General features: G+C 34.9%; 1 protein-coding gene and 1 long non-coding RNA gene across 2 annotated transcripts in view; one reads left to right on the top strand and one right to left on the bottom strand.

The window, feature by feature from the left end:
• Nucleotides 1-13,210, top strand: part of LOC108359212 (peroxidase-like) — a 250,596-nt gene that overhangs the window by 230,241 nt on the left and 7,145 nt on the right. The gene's annotated exons all lie outside the window — the stretch shown is intronic.
• LOC108359214 (uncharacterized) lies at nucleotides 5,409-12,996 on the bottom strand. The gene is made up of 3 exons (XR_001846890.1): nucleotides 12,807-12,996; nucleotides 9,338-9,341; nucleotides 5,409-5,419 (listed from the first exon to the last, which is right to left on the bottom strand). It is a non-coding gene; the product is annotated as an uncharacterized LOC108359214 (long non-coding RNA).

The raw sequence follows: 13,210 nt of genomic DNA, 5'->3' as shown, positions 1-13,210 counted from the left end.
AGTTCGTCGGCCTTACAATTCCCCTCTATGCCGCAGTGTCCCGGAACCCATATTACCTTTGGGCGAAATGACTCAGCCATCTCGTTAAGAGATGCGCGGCATTTCATGGCTACCATGGAGGTTGTCGACTGCTTCGTGAGGGACTTTATTGCCGCCTGGCTGTCAGTGAAGATATAGATATCAACTTGGGGTATCATATCACACTTTACCAGTTTCGTGGCCCTGACGATTGCCATCAGTTCAGCTTGAAAAACGCTACAGTGGTCCGGGAGACGAAAGCTGAGGGAGATTCCCAGGTGATGGGAATATACACCTCCTCCAACCCTTCCCTCGAACTTTGAGCCATCTGTGTATACATGGATGGACTCTCCACTACTTACAACGTCATGCTTCCACTCTTCCCTTGAGGGTAGGAGGGTCGCGAACGCTGTAGCGGGTGCAGGTTCCGGAAGATTGACAGTATCAATAGCATAATATTATTCAAGGAACTTGTAAACAATAATGACCCGCACTACGTGTGGACAGCTGCTAAAGATTTGCATGTGTAATTAAATGATCTAAATTTACTTTTAAGAAAGTCACCTTATTGGTACATAACATGTACATATGTATATAATTCATACAACCAATAAATTTTAAATGATCTCATCTCTGTACCTAAGACTCTATCTGAATTTATTCATTTCTTGTTTGTTTTAAAATGTACAAAGTGCATTTACATGGTATGAATCTGTTCATAAGCCGTATGAATTTTCCTATAAAAGAAGCACCAACTCTATGAAGAAATTAATGAAAGCGATATATATTTAACAATTTTGACTTATTTTTTTCTAGCTTCGAAACTAGAAGCTTATTTTTTTGTTAAATTTGCTTTAAAAAGGACCTACTGTAGCGCTGCGATAATCCTGAACCCTTCGACCAGGACACTTACCATCCAAATCAAAAACGAAGATACAAGTGAATATGGTGCCAATATATTCCCTGTAAGTACAGTTGCTTTGATTCAGATATTATAAGCAACGTATTATTGTGGCACAATCCGTAGAGCTGAATGATTGATGGTCATGAAATGCTCAAGTTCTGAATTTTTTTAATCATAAAAGAACAAATTTCTCGTGACGGTGACGTACCACCTCTAGCAAATTTCCGCATATCCTACAACGCGCTTCATGATCCATTTTTGCCGTTTTATATAACCTGAAGATAATTTAAGTAGGCTGTCTTAAGTGAAGCCATTCTTAAAGGCTTACCCAACAAGGACTGAAGGAGTGCTTCCCTGCATGCTTCCTAGAAAGGTGTTTCCTATTTACAATTTACGCGAATGTACTTAAATAAATGTTTATATTACTTAGCATTGCAAATAGGCATTTAAAGTCTAAATAAAACTTTTTGATATGAACCTTAAATAAATTCCTTAAAGAAGTATGATTTTTATGAATTAACAAAAACTTTAAAAGAACTTCTTCAGAAGGCGTCCTACAAAAGACCTTCTGAAAGCTCTTTTTTGAGTAGCGAAAGCAGAAGCCCTTCAATTTGTGCCACTCCACAAAAAAGAATGAAGGAGAAAGGAAAGAAAGGCCTTTTTGATAAGAAGTTTAGCTCCTGAAATTATGTATGACCCTTCACCCTTGTACCTGTTCAGGAACTTGCACTTTTTTTGCATTTGCCTGAAAAAAATTGAGATTTTAACCAAATAAACGAAACAGCAAGAAGGTCAGCTCACCAAATATTCAACATGTTAGAAAAAACGTTTCGTTATCAATTTGGCAGAAAGCTTAACCTTTTTTTTCATAGCAGAATCTGCTAAAAATTAGAGGAGTGTCTGCATTCACCATCACTAAAACCAGGACAATTTATGTGTGGACCAGGACACCAGGACACCAGGACAATTTGCTAAATCAGGACAAATCCTGGAAAACCAGGACGTCTGGCAGCCCTAACCTACTGCCAATAAAGCCTTGTGGATTGCTATTTTTCCATATTTGTAATGCTTCCATTTAAACCTTTTTGTGGAAAAACGGTTTTTTGTTCAGAATTGCTTGTTTACGAAACGTTTGGCATAAGTTGAAATCATAGGGATGCCGACTTATCAGTGGATTTTATACTTAAAAAGGCACCAAAATATGTATGCAATACTTCTGCATATCGTCGTTTAAAGTACAAAACCGCGCATCAAGAAAATGCAAAACCTCGTATGTGAGGTTGCCTTAATTTTATAGGAGAGAGTCCTAATTAAAAACGGTTCTCTCTTTTAAACTTTACTATCTCTTCTCCTTATGTCTAAGTATCGATATTTTATTATAAATGGCTAAGTGCTTGATGTCAGGAGCTTCCGGTGACGAAATATCTTTTTTGGTACAAATTTCAGTTTCGAAATTTTGCAGAACCACGATACGCGCTTTTGTACTTTAAACGACGATATACATATTGGCTCTTAAACAATATGTTAGTGTTTGGCCTAGCTTATCCTCCGATATGCGGAGTGCGTGATTTTGTCACACAAAGTAAAGGAAAATTGTATTTTAATGAGAAGCTGTTTCCATGACAGAATACACTCGGAGGTTTACTATTACCAACAGAGGGACAACCACTATTAGAAAAAACTGGGCTTGAACTCAGGCTCTGCGAAATGCTCTACAGCAGCCGCCACTACTTTTACATATATTGCTGGTATATCAAAATACTATCCCGAACTTCGAAGTGTATATATGTAATATAAAAAAGAATGAGAGGTACTATAAGAAAGTGTACCCAAAATTCAGGAGCAAATGAAAAAATGATCATTGAAAATAGTTCACATGTATAAATTAAAATATATAACTTAAGCGGTTACAGCGCTAAACAAAAGGAAAAGTTAGAAAAAATAGCAATGCGGCTGAAGGAAACATGAAGCCGTAAAATGCTTGTTTGTTTCGTTAATTCTCTGCACCTTTTAAGATATGGCACTCTGTTATTTGCAGTAGTTTGCAAATATTCACTAATGGTTCTAAAATCGCAAACATTTTCGTGTGATATTTTGCTTTGATTTCGAATTGAAAATATATTACGATCATATTGTACCGAAATAAGTGCGGTATCCCTGCATTTGTAAAAGCCAGAAAGAAGCATGAACTGTATCAAAAAATTAAAAGGAGAAGTATACATGCCTTCTATAATTTTGACTTATATGTATATTTGGCAAGTCTTTGTGTAAACAACAAAAAATACACATTTTCATTTCTTTGCCAGCTTGGAAAATATAGGCTTACTTTTACGTAAATGTGATATAAAGCTCATTAAAACATTCTGTAATGTCTTGTTTTAAGTTTGTTATCATAGTTTTTTGTATTTTTATTGTCTACTAAACGTGAGTGGCTTCTATTTAAAAAGTTCTAGTACAAAGAATTTCTTTGTTTTGAATTTGTTTGTTTATTGTTTTTAATTTTTAAAATTCATACTTTTGACATGTATGTGAATGGCGGAGTTGCCGCTTTCCTCCTTTTCGGTGGGTTTTTATATTAAAAAGGCATCAAAATGGGCAAAAACCTCCTTGGTATCTCTGCATCTCTTAACTTTTTATGGGAAGATGTATGAAAATCCAACTTTCTATAATTTCATATGCTTAACAGTTTCACAACAGTATCTTTACAGTATCTCCCCATAATTTTTCTTATGAAAAAATGTATTATATGCATCCCACTCGATATCATTGAATTCCTCATTGGAACATGTAGTCCCTCTATTTTAACATATCAACAGCTCTTAGGGCTTCGTACCATGTAAATGCACCATTAATCTTAAATAAATGAATAGTATGCTTCCAGAATGCCTTTTTTGTAATTAAAATTTATTTGGTAGGTTGTAAACGATTTTGGTCGGATTTAAGAAGAAAAGTGGTAGGGGAAAACCTTTTTAGTGGCAACACTGGATCCGGTTCTATAGTGAATCTGTCCTAGAAGCTTTATAGTATAACGGGTGGCAATTTCAAAATGGGTGCGTATCATTGTTCAACGGAAATCCTATATATGTACATACACAGACTTATTTCAGACGAAAGCAATTTGAGTTAAAAGTTATTTTTTTTCTGTCAGGTTACATATTAAATTCAAGTAAAAAAAATAAATTTTCTTTAAATTGCTTTCATGAAACTGGCTTTTAAGGTATTTCGACGTGATTTGTGATTTACCACTGCACAACTCCACCCTGTAGCCGGATTGTTCGCTACAAACCCCAAAAGAATAGCAGGCGCGCCTAACAACATCTAGTTAAATGCCCAACAACCAGGGTTCGGAAACTCTCATTTATGATTATTCGTTTTCATTCATTTATGAGATTTATCGCGATCGATAATATTCCAAATCAATTTTTGCATTCTTTTATCGTGAGTGAAAAATGCAAACAAATTTATCATCAGTGTTGCCGTTTTAGTCTTTGGTGGCTAGATTTAGCTACATACCACATACTTTTTTTGGCCACATAAATTTAAAATTGCCCCTATCCTTTTTTTAGCCATTTAGAGAATTTATTCATACTTGGCATGAAAAAGTTGTATATGCTTAATTTGTTTTTTTTTTGCATTTATGAAATAGCCCAAGAGCCAGCGACGGCCAGACCTTCGTTATTTTTTAAAGGCTGAAAGCTTCTCTATGTATGGCCCCAACACAGGTAATAACAAACCCAGACTATGAAATTTGGATAGTGGTGGCTTTGGCAAGTACCAGGTAGTAAAGGTGTACAAAATACCACCTCAAATTCGTGATAGTATAAAGTTCAGTTTTTATATATTTTACTCGTAATAACATTAGAAACAACGTCGTTAATTGCCAGACACTTAGCATGGTTCCTACCCCTTGCCAGACACCCTTAAACCATGAAAAATTTAAGTTCTACTTTCGTCATAGTATAAAAGCTGATTTTTATATATGTCACTTGGGGAACTATCAAAAGATGTTTCCTCACTTACCAGACGGTTTTGATAGTTCCTTCATCTTGACAGACGCTTTAAAGGCGTAGGTGCGAGCATGAAAAAACTGATAAAAATTATACTTTGTTAGTTACTTATCGGAGACGGCGGTCCTTACAAGTTGAATTCCAATTTCTTACAAAATTTGTTAATGCCAATGGCTTTTATCTATGCCACAAAGCCTATTTTTGCAAAATTGTATAAGAAATATAAACATAAAATTAGACTAAAATTCTATAAAAAGAGTATATTTGAGAAAAAAATCTTTGAAAATTAAAGTTGGTTTTGATGTCCAAGATATTGTTGATATTGGCTGAAAATTAGATGGTTCGGTGGTCAACTCAGGTATCAACGGCATAGCTGGCGGTAAATTGTCTGGAAGTACACTGGTGGAAAATTTTGTCATAAGTCCTGTGAATGCTTGATAGCATTCCCGGTGATAACCACTGTCTGTATATTCATCAGGCAAAATAACATCTTTATATTTAAGGTTATGTTTTTTTTGGCTTTCAAAACAGTTTGACATTTTTTTAATGTCTCCTCAGAAAACAATATTATTTTCTTATCACTTTTTTACAAACGGCTCAAATTAAAAGGTCTTCCATGGTAATATACCACTACAAGTACAGAACCAACCGTGATACAAAAAAACAGCTAGGGTTATTTAAAATTTTTGACGTTTAATAATTTTTTTTAAAGTTTCATAAATTGTGAGCTTTATCATCGGACTTACAGCGCTGGTAATATTAAAACAGTACATTGCAATTTTTTTTTTGTCATATATATGCATAGGCCGATGTGGTGTAATGGTAAGCAGTGCGCGTTCACTCATCAGCACCTGGGTTCAAGCCCTGGTCAAAGCAACATCGCAAAAAATATAGAAAAAGGTTTTTTCTTAACAGCGGTCGTCCCTCGGCAGGCAATGGCAAACTTCCGAGTGTATTTCTGCCATGAAAAACAGCTTCTCATAAAAATACAATCGCCGTTCGGAGTCGGCGTAAAACTGTAGGTCACTCCGCTTTGTGTGACAACATCAAGGCGCACGGCACAAGTCGGCGGAGAAGCTCGGCCAAACACTAACATATGCATGTGTAAGCGCCAATTTATTATTATTATATTATTATATGCATAATAATATTCTAATTCAAACGGCATATGGATCCATAATCTAGGATCCAAAATTAAATTTACGTGTCTCGGCGTTTTTTGGGTAATTTGGAAACTTGAAATATTCCCTACAGTGTTATAAAAATAATTTTTCCCTCCTATGGTAAGCAATAAGTTCTTAATACAATATCGAAATTTTAATTAAATTTAATTTAAAAAAAGTCCGTAAGGCTCCAACACATAATTAAGTAACTTATTAGATTTTATTTTGTGGACATGGACATTTTATTCTAAAGATTTTTTTCTCAAATATACTCTTTTTATAGAATTTTAGTCTAATTTTATGTTTATATTTCTTATAAAATTTTGCAAAAAATAGGCTTTGTGGCAAAGCGAATAGCCATTGGCATTCACAAATTTTGTAAGAAATTGGAATTCAACTTGTAAGGACCGCCGTCTCCGATAAGTAACTAACAAAGTATAATTTTTATCAGTTTTTTCATGCTCGCACCTACGCCTTTAAAGCGTCTGGCAAGATAAAGGAACTATCAAAATGGTCTGGCAAGTGAGGAAACATCAGCTTTTATACTATAACGAAAGTAGAACTTAAATTTTTCATGGTTTAAGGGTGTCTGGCAAGGGGTAGGAACCATGCTAAGTATCTGGCAATGAACGACGTTGTTTCTAATGTTATTACGAGTAAGATATATAAATACTGACCTTTATACTATCATGAATTTGAGGTGGTATTTTATACACCTTTACTACCTGGTACCTGCCAAAGCCACCACTATCCAAATTTCATAGTCTGGGTTTGTTATTACCTGTGTTGGGAGCATACATAGAGAAGCTTTCAGCCTTTATAAAATAACGAAGGTCTGGCCGTCGCTGGCTCTTGCTCTATAAGAGATGAATTTTTAAACTAAGAAAGACTGTCGTTGTTATTGTATAAAGCTTTTATGTAAGTCTGGCAATGCTTTTGTGTAAGTTTAGTCTGGCAATGCTTTCATATTTTGACAGTTCATTATGGTAACGTAAGTTTGTCCTTGTCTTGCATATTGCCAAAATTGCCAAACGTTGTAAAAAAATGCTATAAAAGCCGACACTTTGCTTAAGCTCGTTTATTTGTGTTCTGGCGATCAGGAGCTCAGTATATCCAGTAAACAAACTTAGCTGTTTTTTTCGCCAAATTTGGTCCCCATAAAGGTCTAGTGTTGCAAGCAACACTTTTTCGGCAGTTAGGGTGTTGTGCAGCTATTTAATGTGGTGAAAATTATNGATAGATTTATTTTAAATAAATTGTGAATCTGCGAAAATATCTTTACAGCAGATAAATATACTTTTTCACTTTTTTCCCGAAAATTTACATACAGGCTCGAAATTATGCGAGGAACATTCAAATATCGTCGCTTGGATGGAAAATTGCCGGAAGCGTCATTTTGACAATTTGTAGTTATAGATGCAGTTATATATTTTAAAGTAAGATATTTCGATTTTTTGTTAACTGGTTTTTGGATATCTTCTTTAATTTCTGAGTAATTGACTAAAATGTTTTCGGCTATTGGGCACAAATTGCGTTAGTATTGCTGTCGTACTAAACTAATCAAGATCTTTCAAATAGAGTTACCTGTTCTTCTTTAGTTTCCGGCATATTCAGCCTAATCATGAGTTTCATTTTCTAGAACCGGGTCACTTTTTCGTTTGCGTGTCTTCACTGAAGGTGGATGAAAAGATTGTTGGCGAAATTTTGTTCGGGCGAAACTCACGATTAGGCTGATTAGTAAAAAGTATCGTTAATTTATAAAAAATTGTTATCACATTTTGGCGTATATCATTAAAACTTACTGCAAATTTTTTGACAAATGTTTACGACAAAATGTTATTAAACTCATAAATGGCTGACACTAAACTAACAAAATAATATAATTTAAGAATTTCGTGAACTAGTACATAGCATTCCGAAAAGTACATAGTTACCGAAAGTAACTTGTGACAATCTTTTATCCAGGCGACGATATAACATTTAGCTAAAATATGCATCTAAATAAATTATAATTGTCATTATTTTCTCAGTTGGAGTATATGCATTTTGAAGATGTGCCAAATTAGATTGTCGCCTTAAATACAAAAAAAAACAATTCCTTTAAGCCATCTTGCGCAGCAGTTTGTTGATCTTATGCTCACGGCTACCGAAATCACCAACCTCAACGTAGTGATTAGCCTTCTTGCGCCAGCCTCGGGTTTATGTATTGAGCTTGAATGGCATCAGGAAGTTGGAGGCTTTCTTGAAGTGGGTTCCAACAGTAAATATTTCGTGCGCCAAATAATCAACGCACTGAATTTCGTGCGCTTTGCGTAAATTGCGTTCGATCACAAGGCTGTCAGAGATTGCGACACGTTGANATAATTTAAGAATTTCGTGAACTAGTACATAGCATTCCGAAAAGTACATAGTTACCGAAAGTAACTTGTGACAATCTTTTATCCAGGCGACGATATAACATTTAGCTAAAATATGCATCTAAATAAATTATAATTGTCATTATTTTCTCAGTTGGAGTATATGCATTTTGAAGATGTGCCAAATTAGATTGTCGCCTTAAATACAAAAAAAAACAATTCCTTTAAGCCATCTTGCGCAGCAGTTTGTTGATCTTATGCTCACGGCTACCGAAATCACCAACCTCAACGTAGTGATTAGCCTTCTTGCGCCAGCCTCGGGTTTATGTATTGAGCTTGAATGGCATCAGGAAGTTGGAGGCTTTCTTGAAGTGGGTTCCAACAGTAAATATTTCGTGCGCCAAATAATCAACGCACTGAATTTCGTGCGCTTTGCGTAAATTGCGTTCGATCACAAAGCTGTCAGAGATTGCGACACGTTGATGGTTGTGCTTGACAATTCCACGTTTGTACATCAATTCACGAACTGATTTAAGATTTGGATAACCCCATATAGGGTTCGGCATACATAGCATATTAATGGTTGCCTTGTTCAATTTGATGAACAAACCGTGGCTAATGTGGCGAAAACGGAACTACAGTAAAACTTTACGCGCATTTGGTGCAACTTCGTTGATACCGCGGATACGGATCACAAAAGCCAATATGGATTTTTTAGGCACGTAGAATTGGCCGCGTTTTTTTGCCACACGGCGCAACTTCATCTCACGGCGTCCATCACAGAGTTTTCTTGTTTGATATTTCTCAGCATCCACCAAGTTTTCACGTTTACGGATTGTAATCGCAGCAGAGCGCTTTAGTTTACGCTTGATCAGGGTAGCAATTTACTGACCTGCTTCTCGCTGAACTTCAGCTTCGACTCAGGGACAGGAGGCAGCTTCCTGGATGGTTGTCTGCCCTTTGCTTGCGGTTTCTTACCGGCCGTGATGGCAGTCAACTTAACTTGTTACTTAGCACATTGAAAACATCGTAAATGAGCCACTCGATTTATAATTTTCTATTAAACGATTTAGTTAAATACTTTTTAATACATACCTTGTTTGCTACAATATATAATAAATGGAACTTCGTGAGGATAAGATTGACTAATCAGAAAAGTGGGCGTCTGGTCAAGACTGCAAGTAAAGAAAAGCAGAAAAAATAATACATATACATTTTTTATTTCTTTTAAATGTTTCGATTCGCCATTATAAGGATATTAATAAGAAACCAAAATTATACACACGTAAATAGAATAACAACATATACAGTGCCGAACAGAAGTATTGGCACAGTGAATTTTTCGCAATATATGCAAAGTTCTTTGTTCTAATTTATTTTCGATAATTTTTTATAAAAATATTGTTCATTGTACACCAGAAAATATAATAATAAAGTCTCTAAACTTTGTGCAAAACTCAAGAAAATTCATTAAATTTGCACACTAATTTGCAACTTTTTATTCAGATTTTTTAGAAAAATTCAAAGTATGCAGTTTTATAGCCCAAATTTAGTATAACAAAGTGCAAGTTTCAAGTCGCTACAAAATCGCATTGATTTTTGGTAATTTTTTTTTCACGCATGTTCTTCCATACAAAGTAATTCGACAATTATTTTTTGTATGGAGAAAATGAGCAACACCTTCCACTAAAAAAATTGCCAAAAATCAACGCGATTTTCTGGGGACTTTAAACTTGCACTTTGTTATACTAAATTTGAATGGGCTATAAAACTGCATACTTAGAATTTTTCTAAAAAATTTTAATAAAAAGTTACAAATTAGTGTGCAAATTTAATGAACTTTCCTGAGTTTTGCACAAAGTTTAGAGTTTTTATTATAACGTTTTCTGGTATAGAATTAACTATATTTTTATAAAAAATTATCGAAAATAAATTAGAATAAAAAACTTTGCATATATGGCGAATAATTCACTGTGCCAATACTTTTGTTCGTCACTGTATATTTGGATGTATGTATTACTTAGAAGAAAACTCATTAAAACGAAGGGCTGCATTTCATATCCGCGCACACATACATATGTATGTATATATGTATGTATCTATACCCTGCAGCGGAAAGTACTAGTACAGAACTAGTGAATTCACCAGTTTTCGGCAGTCGAATACCGGACCTCGGAAATCTACCACCCAGCTTTCTACTGTCACAATTAACATGGAGTTGTCCTAGGAGGTGACAATTTACTCCCGCTGCGTAACTTGTTGCCTGTAAAAGTACCAGTTTTTTTCGTTGTGCACTTCACAGATCCTTTTTCATAATTCAAAAAAAAAAAAATTTCACAGTTTCCACGCTGATTCGTTCTTGGACCTTCTCTATAAATATACAGTTCTCTGTTGTGCCTGTAGCTGAGTGCGCAAACAGTGTTGCCAGAACTTTTTGGACGAACCGGCTAAATTGGCAAATAAAACCGGCTAAAATGTTTCAACTAAATTTCACATGTTTTATTTAAATAAATCACGAGTAAAAAGACTCTTTCTTGGAGAGAAGTTATAAATTCGAGCCGAAAAAAATTTTTCCAGCAAGAATTTGCAATTAGGAAAAACATATGATTGTGGCACATGGTTGGATTTTTTGTCGACGATAATTTGAGTAAACAAGTTCGTTAAATTTAAAAATTTACAACTGGATCGATTTTAAATTGAAAAATGTAAGTTAATACTTGTTTACTTAATTAATTTAGTTAATTCCAATGCTTTGAAAGGTACTCGGAAAAAAACTGTATTCTTAAGAAATTGAAACGTATGTTGAAGAAAGTCGGACTGACAAGATATATACACGTAGATCCTGTTTTTTGCTCCTCTGAAAGAATTTTAAAAATTCTATAAAAATTTAAAAATTCTATAAGAATTTGCGTTCGTACAGAAAATTGCAAGTTTCTCTACATGAGAGAGAATTTGGGAGCATTTTTTCTTACTATCTGATATTTTGAGTGATAATTCTCGCTGGATTTTCGACGAACAAACCTATTGTCTTCCCTACAAAGCCTTTTCAGACTGACCGATTCTCAATACACTCAAATAGAAACCAATACACATAAAAAACGCTGTGAAAATTTCCCTTCAATTTTAAGGCAGTAAAACAACGACCTTAAGTTAACATCAACCGAGGCCATATGTTGACAAGGGATGCAAAATCACAGTTACACAAAAGAACTGGTCAGATTTTTCAGAAATCCCTTCAATTCTGATGTAAAATATGATGCCACAAGACTGCAGATCTCCCATTTAGATGACCGGTCATATGACCGGCAGATGTCTCGTAGGATTCCCAGGGAGTTTTGCTTTATATAGAAATTTGTGCTCTTTTATTCTCATTTTGACTCACTTCAGTGTTGGTTCCTTTAATTCAAGTTGGCATTCGGTTTTTGGAATTTATTTAAATAAGTTCTCAGCAAAAAAGTTTGTTTAAAAAAATACATATGTGTACATAGTGCTTGAAAATATAAATTTTTCCCTTACCTTAAACCTTTGGGAGTGGGCAAAAATTGTGTTTTTTAATTTAGGCAGAATTGAATATGCGCTATCTGGGAAGACAATATCTACATGTAATATTTATTCTGTTTGTTGGCACTATATCCAAACACAAACGCATCTTAAGTGTCTTAACAGGGAAACTATTTCTTATTTTCTAAGTTTGCGAATAAAACTTCACACTTAAAATTAAGACATTTATAACAAACATTTTATGAAGAGAATCCCTTCTTCGTTTAAAATAAAAATAAGCGAAATCGGCCCAATTTCATACAACCCTGCCTGACATGAAAATTTTCTCCACGATAAGGCTAGTAGCCATTTCTAACAGATTTTGGGTCGCCTAGTCAAAAATGGAAACATATATATTTACATATTTAAAATTTAAGAAAACAAGGCAAGTAGCAAAATCGGCTAAAAACAGCTAATTTTTTTCTGCAAAACGGCTAACAAATCGGCTTCCGGCTAAATCGACATTTCTCCGGCTGTTTGCTATCGCAACCGGCTAAATCTAGCCGGAATACGGCTAAAATGGCAACACTGTGCGCAAATATGCTAGCTACAATTACCCAGCCAGAACGTATCCGAAAATGGAAACAATTTCGTAAAAAAACCTGATGTTACATCCGTTTTCCGATTCCGTTTTCGGACGTTTTTCAGATCAGTTCTCCCACTTAAGTGTTCATCCGAAACGTATGTGCAGAAAACTATCGAAAATGGTTGTAAAACGGATGCGCTTTCGGCTGTTTTCCTGAAATTTGTCTGATTCAATTTTTCGATTTCATTATGAACTTCACAGAAACTTGTTCATAGGTACAGGAAACCAAACAAAACACAAATTTAAGATTCAGCAATTATTTCAACTTGAATGACTAATTTTAATGTGTTGCTTCTGACGGAATGCGAACCTGGGACCTCTTAAAAGCTACCAAATAGTAGCACACTTTTCTGCACACTCAGCTACTGGCGAATACGTATACATGTTTTCAAATGCTCAGTTTGGACAAATATTTTAAAATTATTGTTTTGAAATAAGATGACATTCTTCGGATACGAAAAATTAACAAATATGGAAATCGTTTTCTGAACGTTTGCGGATACGAAAAATGTACGAAAACTGCACTGTTGGCAAAAGTACGTTTCTCTGCTAGCTGGGTAGTTGCGGCCGAAAGTGTCCAAGTTCAAATCGCACTATGCATATGCAGTACATATAATTAAAAAATTTTTTTTTTC

The sequence above is a fragment of the Rhagoletis zephyria genome, unplaced genomic scaffold, assembly GCF_001687245.7.
Source record: "Rhagoletis zephyria isolate East Lansing unplaced genomic scaffold, Rhagoletis_zephyria_1.1 Rzeph_scaffold_00355, whole genome shotgun sequence".
Classification (NCBI taxonomy): Eukaryota; Metazoa; Arthropoda; class Insecta; order Diptera; family Tephritidae; genus Rhagoletis; species Rhagoletis zephyria.
Note: the sequence above shows the minus strand (reverse complement) of the source record. Positions and strands in the feature narration are given on the sequence as shown.